General features: G+C 39.8%; 2 long non-coding RNA genes across 2 annotated transcripts; both read left to right on the top strand.

Moving 5' to 3' along the window:
* Positions 1 to 1,859: 1,859 nt before the first annotated feature.
* Positions 1,860 to 4,737, top strand: LOC133740184 (uncharacterized). The gene is made up of 6 exons (XR_009861065.1): positions 1,860 to 2,108; positions 2,421 to 2,447; positions 2,533 to 2,627; positions 3,065 to 3,115; positions 3,312 to 3,432; positions 4,447 to 4,737. It is a non-coding gene; the product is annotated as an uncharacterized LOC133740184 (long non-coding RNA).
* Positions 4,738 to 12,381: 7,644 nt separating this feature from the next.
* Positions 12,382 to 13,527, top strand: LOC133736330 (uncharacterized). The gene is made up of 3 exons (XR_009859510.1): positions 12,382 to 12,691; positions 12,998 to 13,110; positions 13,391 to 13,527. It is a non-coding gene; the product is annotated as an uncharacterized LOC133736330 (long non-coding RNA).
* The last annotated feature ends 14,284 nt before the right edge of the window (positions 13,528 to 27,811 follow it).

Raw genomic sequence — 27,811 nt, 5'->3', positions numbered from 1 at the left:
AGTGGGAGGCTGACACCCCGATTTTATGGGATTGAGCCATGCCTTTCCCTTGCCACGTCAACTCTCTTCTCCTATAAATACCCAGCCTTCACAAGGCTGAGGGGGGGGACTTCAACTTTCTCTTCTCTCCTAAAGCTATGCCAAAATGCATAGTCCTTTCCATAGAGCTCCGCCAACTCGAGGTGGTGGAAGCCCAACATCAGGTGGAGGAAGCCTGACATGAGGCCATCAGTTTCACCCAACAAGGAGCTTGGAAGCCCAACATCAGGTGGAGGAAGCCCGACGTGAGGCCATCAGTTTCACCCAAGAAAGGAGCTTGGAAGCCCAACATCAGGTGAAGGAAGTCCGAGACGAGACTATCAGTTTCACCCAACAAGGAGCTTGGAAGCCCAACATCAGGTAGAGGAAGCCCGACGTGAGGCCATCAGTTCCACCCAAGAAAGGAGCTTGGAAGCCCAACATCAGGTGAAGGAAGCCCAACATCAGGTTAAGGAAGTGCGAGACGAGACTATCAGTTTCACCCAACAAGGAGCTTGGAAGCCCAACATCAGGTGGAGGAAGCCCGACGTGAGGCCATCAGTTCCACCCAAGAAAGGAGCTTGGAAGCCCAACATCAGGTGGAGGAAGCCCAACATCAGGTGAAGGAAGTCTGTGACGAGACTATCAGTTTCACCAAACAAGGTAGCTTGGAGGCCCATCATCAGGTGAAGGAAGCCCGAGGCCATACCTTCAGTCACAAGAGGTGAACGACCAAGGCTAGGCACAGGACCACCAGGGCATACCTTCAGTCACAAGTGGACGACCAGGGCTACTCACGTAGTCAAACTAATCGAAGGAAAAGATAGGCCCACTTGAAGAAAACAACCCCACCACTTTACACTTGGATTTCAACGGAACTTCCGTTGACTCGTTGATGCCGAAATTGGCACCAACACTTTTCTTTGCTTCTGTTTCTAATAGTTGGATCTAAAGAGAGATGAGATGAGGTGCATATATGGGAAAAGAGTATGCTTTGAGAGGCAATCAAACTTCTATTTTTGAAGAACAATAAGTTGGTGAGCAATTTAATTTTTTCAGATTTTAGTATTAATGTTGTTCTATGTTTCCTTCTGTTTCCAGCTTCAATTTTAGATCTGCTGTTACTACTCCTTCCATTTTGAATTCTTGCTCATTTTGAACCTCTTTGATTTTCAATTAATTCACTGAGGTATCTACAGCAAGATTGTTGTTTTGCTTATGGATGTTTGTTTTAGTATTTCATTTCTGTTAAATTCAAGGTTAGAAGATCGTTGGAATATTGACAATTGTCAACTCCTTAATCTTTATTGTTTTGTGAATCTGTATGCCTTACTATATCAATGCTGCTTTTTATTTCAAAATCACCATCTGCCATAGAGACAATCCTTTAGATCTGTATGAATTCAATAGGAATTCATCTTTGAAAAGAACATTCCCAAGATTATTGTTCTGCATTTTGAGAATGTCATTCATGTTTCTTATTTCTTCAATACGTCCTATTTCATATTGTTTGACCTCTGATATCAAAACTAACGCTTTTATCTGAACATAACAGTTTAACCATAACAGAAGTTTCACCATAACAGTCTGAACATAACAGAGTCAACTATATAAATAACTACCTTATGTTATAATGCTCTTTTGTCTGAATTGGATGTTAGTTTTGGTATCAGAGGTCAAAATTAACATCTAACTTTCAGGGTGACATCAAAAGGGTGACATCAAAATTGCATCAAACTAGAATTCTGATGTTCACATTGTGTGAACACCAAATGAATCAAAAATTTCTGTATGTCTGACCTCTGATATCAAAACTAAATCTCCTTTATCTGTCTAAAAATCAATTCTAACTTTCAGGGTGACATCAAAATTGCATCAAACTAGAATTCTGATGTTCACATTGTGTGAACACCAAATGAATCAAAAATTTCTGTATGTCTGACCTCTGATATCAAAACTAAATCTCCTTGATCTGTCTAAAAATCAATTCATCTGAAATTAATTTTCCATAATTTGCAGTCGTTGTAAAACCTCAGGCACTGCAATAGAAAAGAGAAGAAGGCGAATCAGTTTCATCTCCAATTTCACAGGTGAAACTTCAATCTTTTACTCTCTGCCTTTTCTCATCTAAGTTTATTGCTTGCTTTCTAAAATCATCAAGTAATTGGTCCTGTGCTCATTGGACTGATAGGCCACAAATGTGACCATTTTTTGCAATGCTTTGTATATATAAATACTATAGTTGTGATGGCCATTTACTCCACAGGATTATGGTACGAATCTTCTGATATTGACATTGATAATTGTGGGAGATGTGTGGGTTCTTTACTAGATGAATGTTTTGAAATTAATGCGTTGCCATTTGTTTGTTTGTTTGTTTTTTTTTTTTTTTTTTTCTGCAGAACAATCCTCATTGAACAAAATCAGGAGTAGGTTTCCTTCATCTGCATATACATGATTACCTCCTATGTTTAACATACAGAGTTTCTTAAACTAAGAGGGCACTAATTACAGATTTACAGTTATCATGATTTGACTGTGTAAAAACTCAAGAGGAAGCTAATGAAGTCAGGATCAGTAAAATGCCAAATGGTCTTCTCTGCTTTCAGGTTGTTGTATTCATAATTGAAAATATCTTTTTTTTTTTTGGGTATTCTTAGGTTGTTTACTGTAGTATCATCATATTTGTTTGCTGCAGTTTATTTTCCCCATTTCTCATCCAGCAGCTTCGATTTCAACAATCCTATGAGTACTTTACAGGCCTGAAAAATCTTTGTTGAAATCGTATTTTTGTTTCATGTCATTATCTAATTCAATGGTTAAAGGAAATGAATTCCAATCTCGCATCTTTAATTACTGACAAAACTAGATTGTCTAAAATTTTTGCTTCTATATTCATAGGATCCCTACAATCTTTCTGACCATTTCATCTTTTCCGCAAGTTTTCCTATATGAATGATATAAATTGCTTTGCTTTTCTTTTGTCTTTGGAGCAAACACACCTTTATAGCTTATGACTTCATAATTAATTAAATGACATTTTCAGGTTATTAATAGCCTTATTCCAGGTCTTCAGAATGCTTTCTTGATTGTACTGGTAAGAGCTCTTGGCTGCCTATTGTATCTATATAAGCACCTATTCTAATAGCATGTGTGTGTTTGTGCCTGTAGTATATGTTGTGCTTTCTTTTACTTGACAGAGATTTCCTATCCTTCGGTCATGGATCATGTGTGTATCATACCTATTCAGTCAAGATTTTGAGTTACTAACTATTTTTGTATCAATATCCTAGCTTCTGGAGAGAGCACTTGAAGAATGTGGCCGGGGTGATGATTTGGATGAGCTACACTTAAGTTCTGCTGCAAATAAATCTGGTGCAGCATCAGAAGCAAGTCGGCAACCCCATGCACAAGGTATGAATAGTTTCTTTTTTGACATCTTGAACTTCAGCCTCACTGATGGAGATAACCATATTGCTTCTATGTGTCTTTGGTTGTAGTACAATGTTTTCTGTAAGTGCAACTTTCATAAAGAGAAAGTTAATTTGTTGTCTCGGTTATGTAACATTTGTTACATCTTGCACAAAGAACCAGTGCGATTTTCTTTTTGATAGTGGGTCTACAAGATTGTGCTCATCTTGATATATGTTACCGGGATCACTAATGTATATGAATTTCATTCAGCTTTTTTGTTGTTTAGTAAATAAATAAATAAATTATAAAAAAAAACTTTTTTTTTTTTTTCTTCTTCTTCTTCTTACTCGCTTACCTTGCTTTGCGTTAGCTGATTGTTCATGTATATGGGGCCTATTATTTCTAAATTCAACATGGTCTTATTAAGTTTTTAAGGGACAATCTGTTTCCTCGAACTAGCATGACAGATTAAAATGCAAAATCTACATCCTTAATTTTGAAACTTGCGGCTATCAGTATCTACATCTTCTTTCAATTGACATCTATAGTTATTTGATATGGAACTTCTTATGACGTACTGAGATTCGGTATATCAGCGAGACATTCTGTCTTTGTGAAGGGCAGTGATATTGGCGTACATGTAGTTATTGTTTTACTGTACTAAGCAGTTGCATAGTTTTTTTTGTCTAGGACCAGTTTTTTTTACCCCCTTTTATTTTGTTGGTATATAGTATAAGTTTGCTGTTGCTCCTTTACGTTTTTGTCTGGAGAAATGTTGTGAATTGCTTTGAGGTATAGAAATGATATGATAACTCATGAAAGCTGTATGATTCCAAAGCAACTTTTCAATTGTTTAAAAATATGAAGTTGGTTAAATTTGGGAAAACTACAAACTTAATTTCTTCTGCCATGAAATCACAGTAGAGATTGGAAGTCATTATGAAATGGAATTTTTATTTTTCCGCTGTGTTTACTTTGCAAGTGAAGGGATTGCTGACATTTTATATTATGCAGGGCAAGCACTACCCTAGAACTCCGTTGATTGTTCTTGCTGGAAGGGTTGTCTTTTTGAAGCATCTTTCTTCTGGCTTGCTTTTGGTCACTGTTTAGTTTTGTTTTTCTTAACTGAGAGAGAGATTGTTTTTACTTTCCGTTACCAAGTAGTGCCTTTTGATCAATGTACATGTAGTTTGTTATGTTTAGTGTGTTTGTGCTGCAGATTTTAGAATATGTAAAACGATGTGTAATGCATTTAATATTTGTAAATGCAGTATTTCTAAGCTAAACCATATTGACAAACCCGCAGCATCGCACGGGCCTTTTACCTAGTTATACTTGAGTTTTGATATGATTGGAATTGATGAAAATAAGGCCATTGTTTAAGTATATTGGTATTGAGAGAGATTGATGAGAGAAGTGTATTTCATTATAGAGAATAGGAGCCCTATATATAGGGATTACAAAGTGCATAATCTAAGAGTACAAGGATTCCTTATCTAACTTGGAGTAGGAAACCTCTCCTATTACAACTATAGAACTTATCCTAGTTTGACTAGGCACACTAAGTGTCAATATCCTTCAACACTCCCCCTTGTGCCGCTCAAACTTGGTGGTGACGCTTCATCCGTTGCCTCGTTAAAAACCTTGCTCAAGTGAAAAACCCTATGGGATAAAAATGAACTCGAGGAGGAGAAAAGAGTGCAACACGTCCTTGATCCTTCGAGACTGAGTAACTCCCCCTGATGTCGAAATCTCCCCCTGATTGCTACAATCATGGGAGTTCGGATAACCTTCTTAATCCGATACTCTTCACATGTTTCTCGAATGTGGATTTAGGTAACGACTTAGTGAATAAGTCCGCTACATTATCCTCTGATCGGATTTGATTCACTTCAATCTTTAGAAGTGATTGTTGTTGCTGATTATAAAAGAACTTAGGCGATATATGCTTGGTGTTGTCGCCCTTGATGAAACCTAACTTCATTTGTTCAATACAAGCTGCATTATCCTCATAAATGCATGTAGGTTCATCTGTGGTAGACTTCAAACCACAACTTCCTTGAATGTGTCGAATTACAGACCTTAGCCATACACATTCACGTACAGCTTCATGTAGAGCAATAATCTCTGCATGATTTGAGGAAGTAGCAACAAGAGTCTGTTTTGTAGACCTCCAAGATATCGCAGTGCTTCCCATGGTAAAGACATAACCTGTTTGGGAGCGACCTTTGTGAGGGTCAGAGAGGTACCCTGCATCAGCAAAACCCATCAAGACATCATTGTCGTTTTGATGGAGGGAGATAGGAGGACGCCGGCCACCATGAGCGGCGGCGGTGCCGGCGGCGGCAACATGGCCGGCAGCCATTCCATGGACGGGGGCGTTTTGCCTTTTGGGGTCCGATCCCAACTTTCCGTCATTCCTTTTCTCTCTGTAGGGATAGAATAGGCCCATATCAATCGTACCTCTTAGGTATCGAAAGATGGTCTTTACACCAATCCAATGGCGGCGTGTTGGCGCAGAGCTATGTCGAGCTAACAAGTTCACTGCGAATGAGATATCCGGTCTTGTGCATTGAGCTAAGTACAATAATGCGCCTATTGCACTCAAATAGAGCACTTCGGCCTCTAATGGTTCTTCGTCCTCATCCCTTGGACGAAACGGATCTTTTCCTGGCTCAAGACTACGGCCGATCATGGGAGTACTCGCAGGCTTCGCTTTATCTTCATTAAAGCGCCTTAGGACCTTCTGAGTATATGCAGATTGATGGATCAAAATCCCATCACTACGGTGCTCGAGTTCTAAACCGAGACAAAACCGTGTTTTCCCAAGATCTTTCATCTCAAATTCGGATTTCAAGTAATTAGCAGTTTCCTTTAACTCATCTAGAGTTCCAATTAGGTTCATGTCATCGACATAAACTGCTACGATTGCAAATCCGGAACTTGTTCTTTTAATGAACACGCATGGGCATATTTCATTGTTAATATATCCCTTCCCAATCAAGTAGTCACTTAGACGGTTATACCACATCCGTCCAGATTGTTTTAATCCATATAGTGAGCGTTTTAACCTTATTGAAAACGCGCTCCGTGGTTTAGAGCCACTTGATTTGGGTAATTGAAGTCCATCCGGAACCTTCATATATATCTCTGAATCTAGATCCCCATAGAGATATGCTGTAACCACATCCATAAGCTGCATGTCAAGTTTTTCGGAAACTACCAAACTGACAAGGTAGCGGAACGTTATAACGTCCATTACGGGAGAATATGTCTCCTCGTAGTCGATTCCAGGGCGTTGTGAGAAACCTTGCGCCACAAGGCGGGCTTTATATCTTACCACCTCATTTTTCTCATTACGCTTTCTAACAAAGACCCATTTATGGCCAACAGGCTTTACAATTGGGGGTGTCTGCGTTACAGGCCCAAATACCTGTCTCTTTGTTAGTGAATCCAATTCAACCTGGATCGCATCTTTCCATTTTGGCCAATCTGCTCTTCGTTGACATTCTTCAACAGAGCGAGGTTCGATATCATCATATTCTATAATTCCTTTTGCAATATGATATGCAAATGCATCATCAATTGCCATAGAATTTCTATCCATCATCTCATGTACACTAGTGTAATTTATGGAGATCTCTCTATTCTCTGGAGTTGGTTCTGACATTGGAGCGTCCCCCAATGATGTCTCTTGGACATAACCATAATCCGGAATATTCTCATGAGATGGATTATTTATATCGATGATTAATGGATTATTCTGTGCCAAACTCGCTTTCTTTCTTGGGCGAGAATCCATCGAACCTATGGGCCTCCCGCGCTTCCTGGCGGGAGCTCGGGAGCCGTGGGCCTAGCCATAACGTCACCATCATTGAGAGATGGGACGTTGGCGCCATGCTCATGCATTCTTGAGTTGGCGTCATGTCCTCTACTTTTAGGGACATCAATCCTTGCAGGCACGTTTGCAGCAGGTATGTGTGATCTCGTCACTTTAGCGATATCAGAAAACGCATCAGGCATCGATTCTGCTACGTTCTGAAGATCGAGAATTCTCCGCACTTCAATTTCGGACTGTGCGGTTCGGGGATCAAGATGAGACAGAGTGGGGACAGACCACGACAATTCCGGTCGTTCCTGTTGAACATTGATGTTCTTATCTCCCCCTAATGATGGGAAGACTGTCTCATCGAAGTGACAATCCGCAAATCTTGCGGTAAAGAGATCGCCTGTCAAGGGTTCTATGTAGCGGATAATCGTTGGAGAATCATATCCAACATAAATACCTAATCGTCGTTGAGGACCCATTTTGGTGCGCTGTGGAGGTGCAATTGGCACATAAACTGCGCACCCAAATATGCGTAAGTGTGAGACATTGGGCTCATACCCAGTCACCATCTGGGACGCAGAAAAGGGTTGAGTGGCAGTAGGCCTCAGACGAATAAGCACAGCTGCATGCAATATTGCATAGCCCCAAGCAGAAATAGGGAGATTGGTGCGCATTACCAATGCCCTAGCGACCATTTGTAGTCGTTTAATGGCGGCTTCTGCGAGACCATTTTGGGTGTGAACATGAGGAACAGGATGTTCAACATCAATCCCAATGGACATGCAATAATCATCAAAAGTCTTTGATGTAAACTCTCCAGCATTGTCTAATCTTATAGACTTAATAGGATGATCAGGGTGGTGAGCCCTTAACTTAATTATTTGTGCTAGGAGTTTAGCAAATGCAGCGTTCCTTGTGGACAATAACATGACATGTGACCAGCGTGTCGATGCATCAACCAATACCATAAAATATCGAAATGGTCCGCATGATGGTTGAATAGGTCCACAAATATCACCTTGGATTCTTTGCAAGAATGGTATATTTTCTTTGGTGTCCTTTGCATAGGATGGTCTCGATCCTAATTTTGCTAAAGAGCAGGCTTTGCAGAACGAATGATGGGCTTTGGAAACAACCAATGAGGATTTTGGTTGAGCCATGAAGTCACAATGGACCTTAGGAGTAAAAATTGGAGTCAAGGGAGCAGGGGTGGCGTCAAAGCCACCCTTGGGCCGTAGGGGGATGGCGACGCGGACCGGTGATGGCCGGACTTGAGGGGGAAAGGCGCCGTGAGCTGCAGGTGCTCCTCCTTGATCCAAATTTCGAGTTTTACTTCCTTTCGTTCTGAAAAAGGGATGTCCGTGTGAAGTCTTTAATATACGGATCATCATGTCACGACCTGGGAGTCCCAAACGGTCGTGCCAAAGCCTATATGTGTCGGAATCCCATAAATCATCTCTCATGACATGGTTGGATTCAATGACTCGAATAGTGGTTGCATACAACCCACTAGAGCGACACATAAGTTTCTCTAAGACTTGTTTATGTCCGTAGTCATTAGAGGTGATGCAAAGGAACTCTTGTCCATTCTCACAATGTGTTTCCACATGAAAACCATTGGCTCTTATATCTTTGAAGCTTAATAGGGTTCTTCCTGCCCTAGGAGCATAAAGAGCTTCGATGACATTTAAAGTCGTGCCATTTGGCAACAGAAATTGGGCTGGTCCTCGACCATGGATCAATCGAGATGATCCAGCCATTGTAGTCACGGAAGATCGAGATGGTGTCATCCATAGAAATAGCTGTCTATTTCGAAGGATAGTATGTGTAGTGGCACTATCCACGAGGCATTCTAGCTCTCCAGGAAACATACTGAAAAATAATAAAGTTCAAAATTAAAACATGTCCAAGACATTGAATAAAATAAATCGATACTTTATTAAGAATAGCCAATGATTACATCAAAGTTTCTTGACCAAAATCTAATCCAACTTAAAAATCAAACCATAGACAAATCGTAGTCACTCAATCCTTTCGGTAGTTTCAATTTAGTTGTGACCAGGTAAGGTAATGCGAGATTTTGGTGGAGCGTTGCTCACTTTTAAAACCGTTCTCTCATATCAAACCTTGCCTAGACATCACAAGTACTCTTGAGTACGCCTAGAGGGAAAAAGTTAATACAATAAGTCATTTTATTGATTTAAGGCATAATAGCCATTACATAATTCTTGGAAAAATAAGGGACTATACTAATCAAAATCTGCAGCATCCTTGTGCAATTCCTTGTCAGATTTGAAGTCCGCTATGGTGAGATTGACGTTGGCATCATCACCATCTCCTTCTTCTTCTTCGGCAACATGTGCTTCAGACTCTCTGAAGTCTCTATATGCCTTGTAATGTGCAGCTAATTGTTTGCTTGCATTGCATTGCTTGAACCAATGTTCAATAGATCCACATCTGTGGCATGCATCATTACGATTTCCTCCCTTGAATTGAGATGCATCACGTGCATGAGGACGAGATTGACGTCCTTGTTGGACAATGGCGCCACCTCTATGGCCGGCGACCTTGTGTCCCCCTCTCCCACGTTTGCCTTTGTTGTTACGTGTTCCCGCGACATTTTGGCGGTTTCCTTCCTTTGTAGGGCGGTTATATGGACCAAAACGGCCGTTGTGTCCCTTAATTTTAGGGTTCCGCTCCTTGCGCCCTCCTTTGGGTGCATTATTATAATTTGCCTCATGAACGCTCTTAGTTCCGATGGGCCTCGAATTATAATTCTTCAAGAGGATATTATCATGCTTTTCAGCTACAGACATAATATTAATTAGCTGATGAAACCTCGTGAGCCGTCCAGTATTGAATTCAGTTCGGTATTGCTTTGATAGCAAAATAGCTGAGACGGGGAAGGTGGAGAGAGGTTTCTCAATTAGTTCTTGCTCTGTGACAGGTTGTCCACAGAACCCCAACATGGTTTTGAGGCGAAGAACTTCTGAATTATATTCAGCTACAGATTTGAAGTCAGCAAATCGTAGATTGTTCCATTGAACTTTCAAGTCAGGGAGGAGGGTATCCTTTACATTACCATAACGCTCCTCAAGCGCAACCCATAATTCTCTAGCATCCTTGATTGGCATATACTCCAATCGGAGTGATTTATCCATGTGGCGTCTCATTAAGATGAGAGCGGTGGCATTATTTGTAGCCGTACGCTCAAATATGAGGTCGGGATTTGGTGCTTGAATTACGGGTAGGATCCCTTTTGAAGTGAGATGATTCTCAACATCCGTGACCCAACTATGATATTCCGAGCCAGTTGAGTCAAGGATAGGAAAGTCAAGTTTTGACATCCTGAAATAAGAAGAAGAAATATATTAGTTTCGGAGTTAAAACTTCCACGACAACTAAATATTTAGATTTCCGAGCTATGCTACCAAGAAATCGATTTCCAAGAAAATTGGATTAGACCGAAACAATGATGTTTATAAGGTCGTTAATCGATGCTTGCGGACGCTCTTAGTCCGAAGTCTTACGAACGCTCTTAGTTCGTTTATAGCGCGAATCCCCACGATTCCGCTTTCTCAAAATCGAACCCACGTTATAAGAAAGGTGGGATGAAGAAGAAGGGAGGTTTTGAAGTCCCCGAGAAAAGAAGAAGTATTTAAATTTATGATCTTCAAAACTTACTCTTGAATACTTACTTGTATTTGGATCACGCGCATGTCGATGCAGGCGTGATGGAGCGAAGCAATCCGAGTAGAGGAGTGCAGTGAATGCGGGGCAGCAGGGGCTGCGGTGGTAGTAGTGGTGCAGGAGCAGTGGAGGCAAACTGCAGGGGCAGCAGATACACGGCAGAGTTGGCCGAGGTGAATGGGAGGTGTGACCGAGTGTGCAGTCGGCTATGGGCTGCAGTTTGCAGCTGCTGCCAGTTGGTAGCGTAGGGCAGAAACGCTAGCCAAGCTAGCTGGAGGACACGGACGCTGCAGGGGCAGCAGACTTGCGGTAAGGCTGCAGGGGCAGCGCGCAAGGCAGCAGGGGCTGCTGTGAGGCTGCAAGGGCAGCGATACAGCGCTGCAAGCGCACGGGCGCGCAAGCTGCAGCGAAGGAGCGCAGGGGCATGTAGCGCGGGGCGCGCGAAGGCAGGCTACAGCGAAGGCTTGGCTAGCTCGGGCTAGGGGCTGCTGGGGCAGTAGGCACGCAGGAAAGCAGAATAGTTGGTTTCGGTTTTTGTGTTTTAGCTTTTGTGGTTTAGGGCTCGTGCTGATAACGTGTTTAAGTATATTGGTATTGAGAGAGATTGATGAGAGAAGTGTATTTCATTATAGAGAATAGGAGCCCTATATATAGGGATTACAAAGTGCATAATCTAAGAGTACAAGGATTCCTTATCTAACTTGGAGTATGAAACCTCTCCTATTACAACTATAGAACTTATCCTAGTTTGACTAGGCACACTAAGTGTCAATATCCTTCAACAGCCATCTCCATAAAGACAGTAATGTTGCCAAGTTACTTAAGCTGGAGAATCTGTCATTTTCTGTAGTAAATGTGTTTTTGCTATTTAATTGTAGTTCAATAGCTTTTATAGATCTTGGTACGTGCTTTAGAGCAGGCATATCCAGTCACTTGTTTCCTTTCAGTTCTAACTCTTAACAACAGATAACTACTTCAAAACGAATATAAACTGGATTAATTGCGATAGGTATATGACTCTTGTCAGACTACTTTTAGTTGACTGAATCAAGTTCTAACTTGAAACAAATTAAACTATTTCAATGATAATCATAATTTCTAATTGCCTACAGATTGTTAACTGGTAAAAACAGGGGAATCCTAACATTTCCAACAATAAAAAGAACTAAGATAGAGGATGTATGCAAGCTTTAACATTATTAAAAATGAACTCAATAACATGATTTGAGTTCAGCTTTCTTAATTGTCCTGACTTTTTCAACGATAATGCTCTCAATCTTTAAACATTTTTGTTTTTTCAAGTGCTAAGAAGTATAGCTTTTTGTGATTTGGACTCAGAAATCAATCATCCTTGGTACATCATTCGTGGCAAGGTAATATACCAGGAATCTTACGACTTTTTCCATCACTATACTATTGTTTTGTTGAACAAGTGGGAACATCTTATTTGCTACACTCATATATTGAAACCACTTCACTCTCCACTACTTGCACTCCTATAGTCCTTACACTGTTGAAGATTCAGGACCTTTAATTCCTAAATACCAAGGATAGTCTACATGCTTCAAAAGAAAACCAAGTTATAATAAGAAACAAATAAAATTAATCAGCCTGGAATCCAAATAACTCCATTCAATGGCCTTGACAGTTGAAAGTAACAGTAACACCATTAATCTTCTTCATCAGGGGACACTTCCATTTAGGATATTCATCGGAGGCTTGACATAGAACACCACATTGGTAAGATTTTTTGATTTTTTCTATGGTATCGATTAACTTCTGACTTTTAATTTAGCATGAAAATTGATATGGGTCTATTATTGAAAACAATTATATAGATGTTAACAGCTTTGAAGTTTGATTAGGTTTGATAGTTTTGATGGGTTTTCTTCAATTTGCTCATAATTGTCTATTGTGTTTGTTGTATAATCTGGTTGCAGAGAAGCTCAGAAAGCCTTTGGTTTTTTCTTTTTCAATAAGATTGTGTTTATATGTATGGAGAAGTTTTTGGATTGAATATATGAATTGTGCGTCTGGTTGCTTTAGGTTCGTGGAGAATTGCCGCTTCAGAAGTGTAGAGCCTCTTTGGATTCAGTGGAGTGCTCTGACAAGAGCTGGCTTCAAGCTTGGCAGATAGTGTTACTCAAATGTCTCAAGATGTGAGTTCTGTAAATGGCTGTTGATGCTTGGAATTTGTTATATGCATTTGTTTTGGTGAACTCTGATATTGCTGTCTCTAAATAGATTGGGAAATAAAGGTTTTTTATTTATTTATTTTTTTTTTTTTTTATGGATTCGAAGAATTATGAAGTTACTGTTAGTGGTGGGGATCATAATGCACAACATTCGGTTGCTTTAGTCAAATTGAATGTTGCTATTACATATGGAGAAATATAAGAAAATGCACAAGATTGATGATAGACAGCTACATTTTTGCAGGTTGATAAGGTGAGCAATCCTAACAGCATCAGAATAGAAGCAGAAAAGAGATGATGTTGTTTGCATATCTGCTCTGAGTGGCCAGGGCTTAAATGATTTCTGCAGTGCAATCCAGGCAAAATTGAAAGTACTTCTAATTGTTTCATACTATGAGTAATTTGTCATGTGTGTGCTCTTATAAGTTAAAAAATAAGAATGTCTTTTGTTTTACAGGACTCTATGGTACCGGTGGAAGCCTTGATCCTATTTTGAAAAAAGAGAGCTTCTTAGTACAATACATAAGGTTGAAATGGTGGAGACAACAGTAAGTATACGGTGGATGTTGATTATTTTCTTTCTTCCTGCTATCTTATCTTCTTCTTCTATTTTCTTTTGTGAAGTAAACACATATTACCCGTGATTGGAAAAATTTTCTACTTGGTAACTAAAACCATTATTTCCAAGTTCTAACTTTCTCTAATTTATAGGAATATAACGAGCACATGATACTGATCAAGGCACATGTACCTCTACGGTTTGCAAGGCAACTAACACTATTGAGGCAACTGTGCATATCATCATCTTAGTTTTCTTCAAGTATTATCCAATACAGTGTTGAGATCTTACCAATTTCATATTTGATTCCAACAACTGTTTTGTTTTTTTAGATTCCTTATATATATTTTTTTCCCTCTTCTTCATTTTAAGATGTATTTGCTTGATTTTTTCAAAAAGGTCCGTTGACTAGGATTCTTGCTGGAGCGCCTATGTGCGAGATGGATCAAGGGCTGAGCCAGGTTAGTTTTGCTTTTGGAATTCCATTGGCAGTTGGGACAATAGATTTTGCTTTTTTTTTTTTTTTTTGGTGACAGGTAGGGAAAGGTTATGGTTTTTTACTAAACAAGTGGCAAGGAGTTTGTTGAGTGTTCTACATTTTTTATGGGATTATACTTCTGTATTTCTCTACAACATTCACAATGAGATGAATCCTCTTATGTTCATAGTTGATTATGGTCTCATAAGAAAAAGCCCTCAATGCCTTTTTCTTTTGGTCTCTTTTGAGCTAGCTATTTTTGGTTAAAATGGCATTGTTCCCCCCCCCCCCCGGCCCCAAAGTTCTCAGCAACTTGATTTGTGATGAGTAGATGATCGCGAGCTTTCATTTTAACAATGTAAAATTTAGTGTTTTCCATTTACTGATCATTTTATGATACTCATGGTTTTGCAGTGGCTAATTCTATGATGAGTAGAGAAACTCATACTAGAGACTATGTGGTGCCTGATGCTAATGGAATGGTCCAGTTGACAATTCTAGCTATGCAGAGCAACGATTGCATTAGGTTGTCGAATCTAAGTATATCATGGAGGATCCTTCTGCAGAACTGGTTCATTTGAAAGTGCATTGAATGTTATACAAGAACACCTGCCTTCTGTCGAGGAACCTATTTGAGAGCCCCAGAAGCTGCTATAGTATGTACTGAACCTGTTCCCCAACATTATGTCTTTCAAATATCATATTTTTTGTTTTTGACCCAATTTTCCTGCTTGATTCTTTTTCAAAGTTATGCGTTGCTAAAGAACAACCTGACAAGAGTACACCATTGGCTTCAGATTGGAATGATCGTCGGATGCAGTTGAAAGGCCTGTAGCAGAGACAACAGATGAAGTTTCTGCCCTAGGTATAAGAGGCGATCCTTAGTCTGCGCCCCATTTTTTTCTTCCCTTTCGCTTTCCTCCCCTCAGCTCTACCAGAGTTTCATAATTCTCTCTTGCTCCGAAAACCGGAGCTAAGATGCCTTCTTTGGGCTTAGGAACCTAGCAGTCCAGCCCTGGCTTAGGAACCTAGAAGAGTTTTCCTCTTCTCCTTCTTAGGATTGTTGAATTTTGTACCCGATTGAGATCAAATTTCAGTCTTTTTGTGATTCTTCCAATTGCAGGCAGGATATCGGCATATTGATTGTGCTCCACTCTATGGCAATGAGAAGGAGGTAATTTTAGTTGCTTTTAGTTGCAAAACCCGATCATGCCTGATTTCAAGGGCCAAAATGGTTTGAAGAGAACGAATATACATTGCATGTTGATAGGATTTGGTATCATTTGGAACTATATATTCACACACTGGACAGCTGGTACTAGATATTGACAAAAAGTTTTGCTCAATTAATGGATATTGGGTTGGGTTCATTTGGATTTTGATTACTGAAAATGAAGTAAAAGTGGAGTCTTTTCGTTTTGTTTATTGATTTTTATGTGTTGTTTTTGAAGGTATCAATTGGAACTGTGTAAGAAAGCTTAATTTGGAGGAGAACATAATTGTGTATCTGGAAACTGGTTGTGGAAAGACCCACATATCTGTGTTGCTTTACTAGAAAAAATGTGGCTTTTTACTCTTATGCTTATGTTTTGATGTTTGAAGTACTAGAAAGAATGTGGCTATCAAACTGAATAGTTATGCTTATGATTTTTGAACTATCTTAAAAGGGACCTCTAATAAATTTCATGAAAGTATGATAAATGCCCCAGTACATCAAATAGTTATTACTAGCTGCGTGATTGGCTGAGACCTTCTAAAGCTGTGTTCTTTCAGATTTTGAAGCCTGGCATGTTTCTAAAGAAGATGGAGAGAGGTTAGATCTTCTTGAAGAGGAAGAGGTTTGTTTTCCATCATCCGTTATAGCTTCAATTTGGTTGAATCAATTATAAAATGCATGATTTCCTCAGTCCTTAATGCTTTGCTTCTGTTGAAACCAGGAGATTGAGTGCCATATTATGAGAGTTGCTAGGACTGAAGACTACTAAATGATGAAGAATGGAGTGGATTTATGTTATTATATATATATATATATATATATATATATATATATATATATATATATATATATATGGTCAAGTCATGTTTAAACGTAGTGTTATGGTTTGCCAAAAAAAAAAAAAAACGTAGTGTTATGAACGTTGTCAAATAGCACTGGTAGTAGTGTATATATCAAGTTCACTGATTTAGTTTTCTTTTGAGACATTGAACTGTAAGAGTTTGTGTGACTTATTAGAATCTGCTTCTTCTTGGCCCCATGACTGGTAATCTTAAATAGATTCAGCGGTGTATGCTTGAGCTATTAGTTGATTTTCTGCTTCTAATGATGTTTTAAACCCTTCAGTTAATGCTTTTTAGATTATGATTGTTACTCTATTATGTATAAAATTCCGGAAAATAACAAACCCTGCAGCATATTTTGATATGCATATGGGATATTATGAAGGGATTCTTTTGTCTTTCAATGAAGGATATTTTGATGTTCTGGAGGTGTGTTTAAGTAAAATAGATTCGAGAGAGAATGTAGAGAGAATTGTAGGGAAAATGTAAATCATATTATTGAGAATAGGAGCCCTTTATATAGGGATTTACAAAGTACTAGTTCTAATGTTACATGGAATACTAATCCGTGTAGGATTGGGAAATCTAGAACCTTCTCTCCTATTGCTACTCCTAGTTTGATAAGGCACACATAAAACTGATTTTCCTTCAACACTCCCCCTTGTGCCGCTCAAACTTGGTGGTGACGCTTCATCCGTTGCCTCGTTAAAAACCTTGCTCGAGTGAAAAAACCCTGTGGGAAAAAATACGCTCGAGGAGGAGAAAAAGAGTACAACACGTCCTCTACTCTTCGAGATCGAACATGTAGACATCATAACTCCCCCTGATGTCGATATCTCCCCCTGATTGCTACAATCATGGAAGTTCGGATAACTTTCTCAATCCGATGCTTTTCACATGTTTCTCGAAGGTGGATTTAGGTAACGACTTAGTGAATAAGTCCGCTACATTATCCTCTGATCGGATTTGATTTACTTCAATCTTTAGAAGTGATTGTTGTTGCTGATTATAAAAGAACTTAGGCGATATATGCTTGGTGTTGTCGCCCTTGATGAAACCTAACTTCATTTGCTCAATACAAGCTGCATTATCCTCATAAATGCATGTAGGTTCATCCGTGGTAGACTTCAAACCACAACTTCCTTGTATATGTCTAATTATAGACCTTAGCCATATATATTCACGTACGGCTTCATGTAGAGCAATAATCTCTGCATGATTTGAGGAAGTAGCAACAACTGTCTGTTTTGTAGACCTCCAAGATATCGCAGTGCTTCCCATGGTAAAGACATAACCCGTTTGGGAGCGACCTTTGTGAGGGTCAGAGAGGTACCCTGCATCAGCAAAACCCATCAAAACATCACTTGTCGTTTTGATGGAGGGGGATAGGGTGAGGCCGGCCACCCTTGGTGGTGGTGGCGGCGTTGGCAGCAACATGGCCGGCCACTTTGTCATGGTGGACGGTGGCTCCATGCCTAATGGGGTCCGATCCCATTCTTCCGTCATTCCTCTTCTCTCTGTAGGGATAAAATAGGCCCATATCAATCGTACCTCTTAGGTATCGAAAGATTGTCTTTACGCCAATCCAATGGCGGCGTGTTGGCGCAGAGCTATGTCGAGCTAACAAGTTCACTGCGAATGAGATATCTGGTCTTGTGCATTGAGCTAAGTACAATAATGCGCCTATTGCACTTAAATAGGACACTTCGGCCTCTAATGATTCTTCGTCCTCATCCTTTGGGCGAAACAGATCTTTTCCAGGCTCAAGACTACGACCGATCATGGGAGTACTCACAGGCTTTGCTTTATCTTCATTAAAGCGCCTTAGGATTTTCTGAGTATATGCAGACTGATGGATCAAAATCCCATCACTACGGTGCTCGAGTTCTAAACCGAGACAAAACCGTGTTTTCCCAAGATCTTTCATCTCAAATTCGGATTTCAACTATATAGCAGTCTCCTTTAACTCATCTAGAGTTCCAATTAGGTTCATGTCATCGACATAAATATTGCACTTAAATAGGACACTTCGGCCTCTAATGATTCTTCGTCCTCATCCTTTGGGCGAAACATATCTTTTCCAGGCTCAAGACTACGACCGATCATGGGAGTACTCACAGGCTTTGCTTTATCTTCATTAAAGCGCCTTAGGATTTTCTGAGTATATGCAGACTGATGGATCAAAATCCCATCACTACGGTGCTCGAGTTCTAAACCGAGACAAAACCGTGTTTTCCCAAGATCTTTCATCTCAAATTCGGATTTCAACTATATAGCAGTCTCCTTTAACTCATCTAGAGTTCCAATTAGGTTCATGTCATCGACATAAACTGCTACGATTGCAAATCCGGAACTTGTTCTTTTAATGAACACGCATGGGCATATTTTGTTATTAATATATCCCTTCCCAATCAAGTAGTCACTTAGACGGTTATACCACATCCGTCCGGATTATTTTAATCCATATAGTGAGCGTTTTAATCTTATTGAAAACGCGCTCCGTGGTTTAGAGCCACTTGATTTGGGTAATTGAAGTCCATCTGGAACCTTCATGTATATCTCTGAATCTAGATCCCCATAGAGATATGTTGTAACCACATCCATAAGCTGCATGTCAAGTTTTTCGGAAACTACCAAACTGACAAGGTAGCGGAACGTTATAACGTCCATTACGGGAGAATATGTCTCCTCGTAGTCGATTCCAGGGCGTTGTGAGAAACCTTGCGCCACAAGGCGGGCTTTATATCTAACCACCTCATTTTTCTCATTACGCTTTCTAACAAAGACCCATTTGTGGCCAACAGGTTTTACATATGGGGGTGTCTGCGTTATAGGCTCAAATACCTGTCTCTTTGCTAGTGAATCTAATTCAGTCTGGATCGCATCTTTCCATTTAGGCCAATCCGCTCTTCGTTGACATTCTTCGACAGAGCGAGGTTCGATATCATCATATTCTATGATTCCTTTTGCAACATGATATGCAAATGCATCATCAATTGCCATAGAATTTATATCCATCATCTCATGTACACTAGTGTAATTTATGGAGATCTCTCTATTCTCTGGATTTGGTTCTGACATTGGAGCGTCCCCCAATGATGTCTCTTGGACATAACCATAATCCGGAATATTCTCATGAGATGGATTATTTACATCGATGATTAATGGATTATTTTGTGCCAAACTCGCTTTCTTTCTTGGGCGAGAATCCATCGAACCTATAGGCCTCCCGCGCTTCATGGCAGGAGCCATGGGCCTAGCCACAACGTCACCATCATTGTGAGATGGGACGTTGGCGCCATGCTCAATTGCCCTTGAGATGGCGTCAGGTCCTCTAATTTTAGGGACATCAATCCTTGCAGGCACGTTTGCAGGAGGTATGTGTGATCTCGTCACTTTAGCGATATCAGAAAACGCATCAGGCATCGATTCTGCTACGTTCTGAAGATCGAGAATTCTCTGCACTTCAATTTCGGACTGTGCGGTTCGGGGATCAAGATGAGACAGAGTGGGGACAGACCACGACAATTCTTGTCGTTCCTGTTGAACATTTATGTTCTTATCTCCCCCTAACGACGGGAAGATTGTCTCATCGAAGTGACAATCCGCAAATCTTGCGGTAAAGAGATCGCCTGGCAAGGGTTCTAAGTAGTGGACAATTGTTGGAGAATCATATACAACATAAATGCCTAATTGTCGTTGAGGTCCCATTTTGGTGCGCTGTGGCGGCGCAATAGGCACATAAACTGCACACCCAAATATGCGTAAGTGTGAGACATTAGGCTCATACCCAGTCACCATCTGGGACGCAGAAAATGGTCGAGTGGCAGTGGGCCTCAGACGAATAAGCACAGGTGCATGCAATATTGCATAGCCCCAAGCAGAAATAGGGAGATTGGTGCGCATTACCAATGCCCTAGCGACCATTTGTAGACGTTTAATGGCGGCTTCTGCGAGACCATTTTGGGTGTGAACATGAGGAACTGGATGTTCAACTTCAATCCCAATGGATATGCAATAATCATCAAAAGTTTTTGATGTAAACTCCCGAGCATTGTCTAACCTTATAGACTTAATAGGATGATCAGGGTGGTGAGCCCTTAACTTAATAATTTGTGCTAGGAGTTTAGCAAATGCAGCGTTCCTAGTGGACAATAGCATGACATGTGACCAACGTGTCGATGCATCAACCAACACCATAAAATATCTAAATGGTCCGCATGGTGGTTGAATAGGTCCACAAATATCACCTTGGATTCTTTGCAAGAATGGTATATTTTCTTTAGTGTCCTTTGCATAGGATAGTCTCGATCCTAATTTTGCTAAAGAGCAGGCTTTGTAGAACGAATGATGGGCTTTAGAAACAACCAATGAGGATTTTGGTTAAGCCACGAAGTCACAATTGACTTTAGAAGTAAAAATTGGAGTCACAGGAGCCTTGGTGGCGTCAATGCCACCCTGAGGCCGCAGGGGGATGGCGGCGCCGGCCAATGATGGCCGGATTTGGGGGTGAAAGGCGCCGTGAGGCGCAGGGGCTCCTTCGGTGTCCAAAAACCGAGTTTTACTGCTTTTCGTTCTGAAAAATGGATGTCCGTGTGAAGTCTTTAATATACGGATCATCATATCACGACCTGGATGTCCCAAACGGTCGTGCCAAAGCCTATATGTGTCAGAATCCCATAAATCATCTCTCATAACATGATTGGATTCAATTACTCGAATAGTGGTTGCATACAACCCACTAGAGCGACACATAAGTTTCTCTAAGACTCTTTTATGTCCGTAGTCATTAGAGGTGATGCAAAGGAACTCTTGTCCATTCTCACAATGTGTTTCCACATGAAAACCATTGGCTCTTATATCTTTTAAGTAATAAAGTTCGAAAAATATGTCCATGACATGAGATAAAATAAATCAATACTTTATTAATAATAGCCAATGATTACATCAAGGTTTCGTGACCATAATCTAATCCAAAGTAAAATCAAACATTAGACAAATTGTAGTCACTCAATTCGTTCGGTAATTCCAATTTAAATATGACCAGGGAAGTAGAGAGAGATGTCGGTGGAGCAAAGCTCTGTTAAGTACCACTAATCTCAATTACTTTCCTAGACATCATACTTAATTGAGTACGCCTAGTGGAAAAGAGATAATCCAATAAGTCATTTTATTGATTAAGGCATAATTACCATTACATAATTCTTGGAAAATTAAAAGACTATGCTAAATGAAAATCTGCGGCATTCTATCTTCATCGCCAGATTTAAAGTCTTTTATAGCTCGATATCTTGATTACCATTAATCAGGTACTCCATAAAATACCATGAAGAGGATGCTCTCTTGATTGAGGTGTATTGACAAAATACATATGGTCTCTAGGACCAATGGCGTTGGAATAGTGCAATCATGGCCAAAATTGGCGCCATGGTGTCCAACCCTATACCCTCAACGTCATGACCCCTATGGTCATGTTAGGGTTTTCTCAATCAATTTGTTCTTTTGTGTTTTCCACAATCATGCATAAATAATATAATGCAGAGAGCCTCCGAACAATATTTCATAACTCTTTCAAAGTTTTAGTGAAGCAGATATTATTCCATCGTGCTTCCATGTTCGAAAAGTTGTGAATGTTACTAAAACGTTCACTAGGCGCAACCCAAAGGTTGTTAGAGTTATCCTCATTCATGTACTCAAACTGGAGGGCCATCTTCATGTGGCGCTTCATCAGGGTAAATGCCCTGGAATTTTCTATCTCAGTTTGTGAGTCTTGAGCGGTTCCTTTAGAACATGGCTATTGGATTGTAGGCAAATAAATATCCGTGCCCGTAGAATCCAATGGAGTAAAATCGAGCTCGTTCAAGTTTGATATCCAAAAAGGAGAAACAAGAACGGATTAGTTTTGGAGTCAATGCTTCCACGAAAACTAGTATTAAGATTTCCGAGCCTTAATGCTACCAAGAAATCGATTTCCAAGAAATTTGGATTAGACCGAAACAATGATGTTTGAATGGTCAAAATAGGTGCTCACGAACGCTCTTAGTCCGTAGCTTAAGAATGATAGCTAAATTAAAAGCTATTGATTTTCCTTATTCTCCTGCAAATATGTCAATTGTAATATAGGGAAATAAGGGTCTCCCGCAGAGGATTAAGTTAAACTAAAAACTTCAACAAAAGTCACAATACGTGACTGCAGTTCCTACTGAACAGCAGTCGAAAAACAAACTAAAATCCTAACCAAAACAACCCAGAAAAATATGAAAATTTACAGAGACGTACTAGACACACAAGGCGTCCAGCACACAAAATTTGGGAATTTTTGGAGTTCGTTTACTATGAGAATAAAATACTTTAAAACAGAGAACAGAAAGAAAAACGAAACTGAACAGATTTAAGATTGGTTGATATCAAGATGATGAAACTAGCTAGGAAGGAAGTATCCACCCCCAACAATCACACACAACACACTTTGTCCAATTTACTTCCAATTAACTTAGTTGAAAACGCTCAGATTGGCTCGGTACGCTTGAACACAACCTATTACCCTTTCTTACTTTGTACGCTAGGCAGGAAGTGCTCTACACCTAGACTATTCCCAAGCAATGCAACCTAAAGGTACGTTTATTAGATTAAACATGCAGAGATCGTTAAGTTTGAAAAGAGTTTGAGCAATCACTAGGCATCGCAAATAACTTAGAGCCTTGCTAAACCTAGGGTTTTGTTCACTTGCTAGTGAAAACTACCAATTACTTCTCTAGACAATTTGAGGAATCCAACTATTGATCCAGGCATCAAACAATCAAAGTATTAGAACCCTAGCATGCATACTAAGTAGGCCTCCAAAGCATACAAACATAGAATTCATCAATGAGAAATTGGTAAACAAAACCTCAACTTTATTAATTGGAAAACAAATTGAAAGTCAAAGCATGTTGTGGATCATGTCTAGGGGCTTCAACTGCCCCCTAACTACTGGAAATTTAGTTACACATAATTGGAATCAAAAACACAAAGGAGTTCATGGAGAAAGAAAGACAACAAAAATCAGAAAATTGGAAAATACGGATCAACGATCGATCTCGGGAATTCCAACGATCGATCGTTTCTGGTGTGATTTTGCAGTCTTGGTTCTCCTCCAGCTCTGGTGCGTCTATGCTTTTTCGTATGTGAGATGATCTTTTCTTGAACGTCCAAGGAGAGATTTTATTCAGTTTGTAACTCTTTCCTTCTTTTCTTTTGGGACTCTAACTCCTTAATGTTCTGATTGATTTTGGATTCATTGACATCCTTCTATCCAATAGGAGCAGCCAAGAGAATTAATTGCTGAATATCTTTTCCTTCATATTGCCTTAAGCTTCCTTGATTCATCAAGAGTCCACAATTCTCCATCAATTGCACATATCTCCTTCCTTTTGCTCTTATTTCTTTCCTTACTTCGGAAAACCTAATAAACATAAAAACAACTAAATTAACCAGAAAATAAGATAAACTAACAAAGTAAATATGGGAATTAACAACATTATTATCGCATAATTATGCTCCTATCAACGAACGCTCTTAGTTCGTTAAATCGATGCTTACGGACGCTCTTAGTCCGAAGTCTTACGAACGCTCTTAGTTCGTTAATTGCGTGAATCCCCACGATTCCGCTTTTTCATGAATCGAACCCACGTTATAAGAAAGGTGGGATGTAGAAGAAGGGAGGTTGCAAGTCCCCGAAGAAAAAGAAGGAGAAATTAAAATTCAGAAAGCTGGAACTTTAATTTAAAAACTTACTTGTTGAAATTCGGAACAGATTCTCTTCTGAACAGCTTGCACTTCGATTGGTGTACCGGTCTCAAAACAACTCCGATAAGGCTTAAATTCGGAGGTCAGATGGAAGAGACAGATACGAACAACTTTGATGAAGAAAGGATTTTGATCTGAGGTTCTGAACTAGACGTTTCGGGGCTTGCAAGAAGACGGATGTGCACAGAAACGGAAAAAAGGATGCAGTGGTTGTGCGTTGGTGCTGCAGGGGCAGCAGACGTGCGGCGGTGTGCAGGGGTAGCAAGGATGCGTGCGCAGAGGCGCGTAGGGGAGGCTAGCGTGGGCTAGGAGCTGCGGTGATGAAGAAGATTTTTGGGTTTTTGGTTTTTGGTTTGTGGTTAGAACTCGTGCTGATAACGTGTTTAAGTAAAATAGATTCGAGAGAGAATGTAGAGAGAATTGTAGGGAGAATGTAAATCATATTATTGAGAATAGGAGCCCTTTATATAGGGATTTACAAAGTACTAGTTCTAATGGTACATGGAATACTAATCCGTGTAGGATTGGGAAATCTAGAACCTTCTCTCCTATTGCTACTCCTAGTTTGATAAGGCACACATAAAACTGATTTTCCTTCAACAAGGTGGGATATTTTGAAAGATGGGAACCTTGGTAGGGTCTGTGACCATAATAATACTTTATGTACATGTACATCTTTGTGAGCTTTTGACAAAAAAAGGAAGAGCCACAATGGTTGGATTTCAAGAGTAAACTTCCTTTTTTGCCTCGCCGTAACCACAAGAAAAGGCTAAAACCGCAGGAAGCAAATGTAATAATATATGCATCTAATACGGCTTGCGGTATTTCTTTTTAGCTGACGATTCAAAGGTCCAGCGAGATGGTGCTAATTCTTTTATTTTTTATTTTTATTTTTTCGGATACGGGACTTGACAAAGAGCAAGCCCAAGAAGATGGAATAGCTGAGCCCAAACTTGCAATAAAGGAAAGATTGCGCACAACTTTAATCAACAACGTGTATCAAAAAAAAAAAAAAAACTTATGATTATAGGGAAAAAGGAGACCACTCTCTCAGAGTCTCAGAAGTCAAAACAGAGGAAAAACTAATTTAAAACACAGATGCACGCAGAGAGGGAAGACCATCATTTCGTAGGATTTCCAAAAAGATCGATACTATCTATACCTTGTTTATCTAATCTATCTCAAGCATTCTCAACATTTTCCCCAAATATACAACAAAAATAGCTACAACCAAAAATTTGGAAGAAAGGGACAGGAATCAGTTTCCCATATAAAAAAAAAGTTCATGTGGCACACAAAGCGTAAGTATCTGAAATTCAACTACATAGGGTGCATTTCCCTTTCTTTTCTTATTTCCTTTTTAACTCTAGCACTTAAGCGCGAAACAAAGTAGCATTGCATTTGCAATATTTCATAACCCATAAGACTTCTTTAGCCAAAAGTTTCAAATCTATGGCTAAGCCGCTAAGAATGATCGAGCTTGGCAAGTTATCTGCTGTTTCATTAACTTCCTTGTAGCTAGACATGAGTCACTGAGATGTCACAGCTCGTGTCATAGAATAGGCTTTCGCAGATTAACTAAGCTTGAATAAGAAGACCCTTGAATAAATCCCAGACTTCAGCTTTCATGATTGTACCAAGAGCAAGGCTTACAGAAAAACCTTTGATCCAGTTGCTAAATTCCTTCATAATATTCTCCTGCACCAATTCTTCCAGAGACAGAGCTGCAAGACTATGTCAATGTTAACCTTGCACCAATTGGGACAATTTGTGTTGGAGGTATGGGGTACATTTAGTATTTAGAGTAGTCGTGTAGGTTTCGTATTCCTACTGCAGAGGTAGGATCATGGTCTCTCTAAGACGCAAGCTGTGCAAAATCAAATTGATTGCCTACACAATGAGGTAGACAGCAAAAATCAACGATTGCCAAAAGGACTGGACAACTTTTCTGAACATATATTACTATCAAAGACCTACAGTAATTGTGGAAGAAAGAACTGCAACAGAACAAAGAAAAACAGTGTACTCACATTGGTACACAGATGTATGATGCAGAATCCATGTTGGCATTTCCGGACTGCTTCTGGTAATGCTGAGAATTGACTGGAAAATAGGGATGTAATACACCATGCAAGGCTGCTACCAAGAATCCAAAATCTTCTTGAAAACACTTTAAAATGCATTCTACATGGATCATTGCGCGCATGTAATTAGGAGACAGCACCTTCAAAAGTTCAAATCCCATAAGACTAACCTTTAAAACATATTGCAAAAATTGTCTGCACTAGTAGCTCCTAGACAAAGAAGTTACCTGAACTCAGTGACTCATTATTGTCTCGACCAGATCTCTAGATTCATCTTAGCTTGCCTTAAGACGACAACATTGCTGATTTTCATCTTGTCAAATATCAAGAGTTGCAAAAACAAGTGTAGAGTAGAACCCAGTACTAAACTAATTAAATCTCGATCAGTTTGGCATCCCACTGATTAGATCAGTGTGTCAACAAAATAAACAAAGAAAAGAAGTTTAAAAATAGTCAAACAAGACTGTCTCCACTAAAAGCTCCAATGGAAGCAAAAATCTGTACCACAGTTCTGTTCCTTCCTCAAGTTGAACATATCTGTACCCCACACTTGCTGTGCCCGTAAAAATCTGTACCAGCTTAGATAAAGATAAGAATTTAGTCATAATTAATCAGATGACAGCAACTCATAAACCATCTCTAATTGTTAATTCAAAGGGAATTGTTTGGCTCCAAAACCAGTTCGCGTACAAACTGTCTCTTTTGAGCATATGCGCAGGCGTGCCAGCACCGTGGTGTGCAGTGGTCGTAGAATCCCTTGACCTGACTTCTTGATCAAACGCTGTGGACGAGGAGAGTACCAACCTCGTCACCAGGTTCTTCTCTATGCATGCCTTCTGGAAAAGGACTTCTTGCCTTACGGGTAAGGGCTTTGGTTGTGATCTCTTCGCGTCACCGAATCGATACTTAACGTTGTAGGTTGAGCAGAGCAATCACTGGGAAGTTTGAAGAAAGCACGGGGTTTGCTAAAGCGTGACTTTAGCTTCGCTGGATTGCGAGGGCGTTGCCCTTGCTTCGCTGGTTCGCAACTAGGTTGCGGGTAGGTTTGCTCCGGAGAGGCTTGATAATCTGTATGATTAGTTGATTGAAGAGTTGTCCTTGATTCGTCCTTGAAACTTGGTATTTATACCTAGGGTTTCGACTGGTCCTTGCCATAGAAGGATTATTGATTGAAGTTTCCTATTCAATCTCTGCTACTTGATTCCAATAATGGCTCGTTTTCCTTATGGACCTTGGAATGGGTGAAGCTGTAACCCAAACCCAAGTAGCTAGGCTTATTTTTTGGCCGCAGGTATCGGCCCGCTACGCTAAATCCACTAAAGGATCTTGCCAAAATTACTTTTGGGCTCAAACAGGAATTTATAGTTCACCTCAGCATCTTATATATGTTGATCGATCACCATGTTGTTCTGATATAAGCTCTTGGTGAAATGCTTCCACCCACGTGCAATTCTTCTGCGTCAGTGTCCTCCTCAATCTGGGCAAACATTACACTACCCCTTTGTGTTTAAGAATAAGAGAATTGAGAGAGATTGATGAGAGAATTGTGTATTTCATTATTGAGAATAGGAGCCCTATATATAGGGATTACAAAGTACATGTTCTAATAATACAATGAAAACTATTCCAAATACGACTAGGAATTCTAGAACATTCTCTCCTATTACAATTTTTGAGTTGAATGAAGTTATACTTTAT

This window comes from Rosa rugosa, chromosome 3, assembly GCF_958449725.1.
Source record: "Rosa rugosa chromosome 3, drRosRugo1.1, whole genome shotgun sequence".
NCBI classification, from domain to species: Eukaryota; Viridiplantae; Streptophyta; class Magnoliopsida; order Rosales; family Rosaceae; genus Rosa; species Rosa rugosa.
Note: the sequence above shows the minus strand (reverse complement) of the source record. Positions and strands in the feature narration are given on the sequence as shown.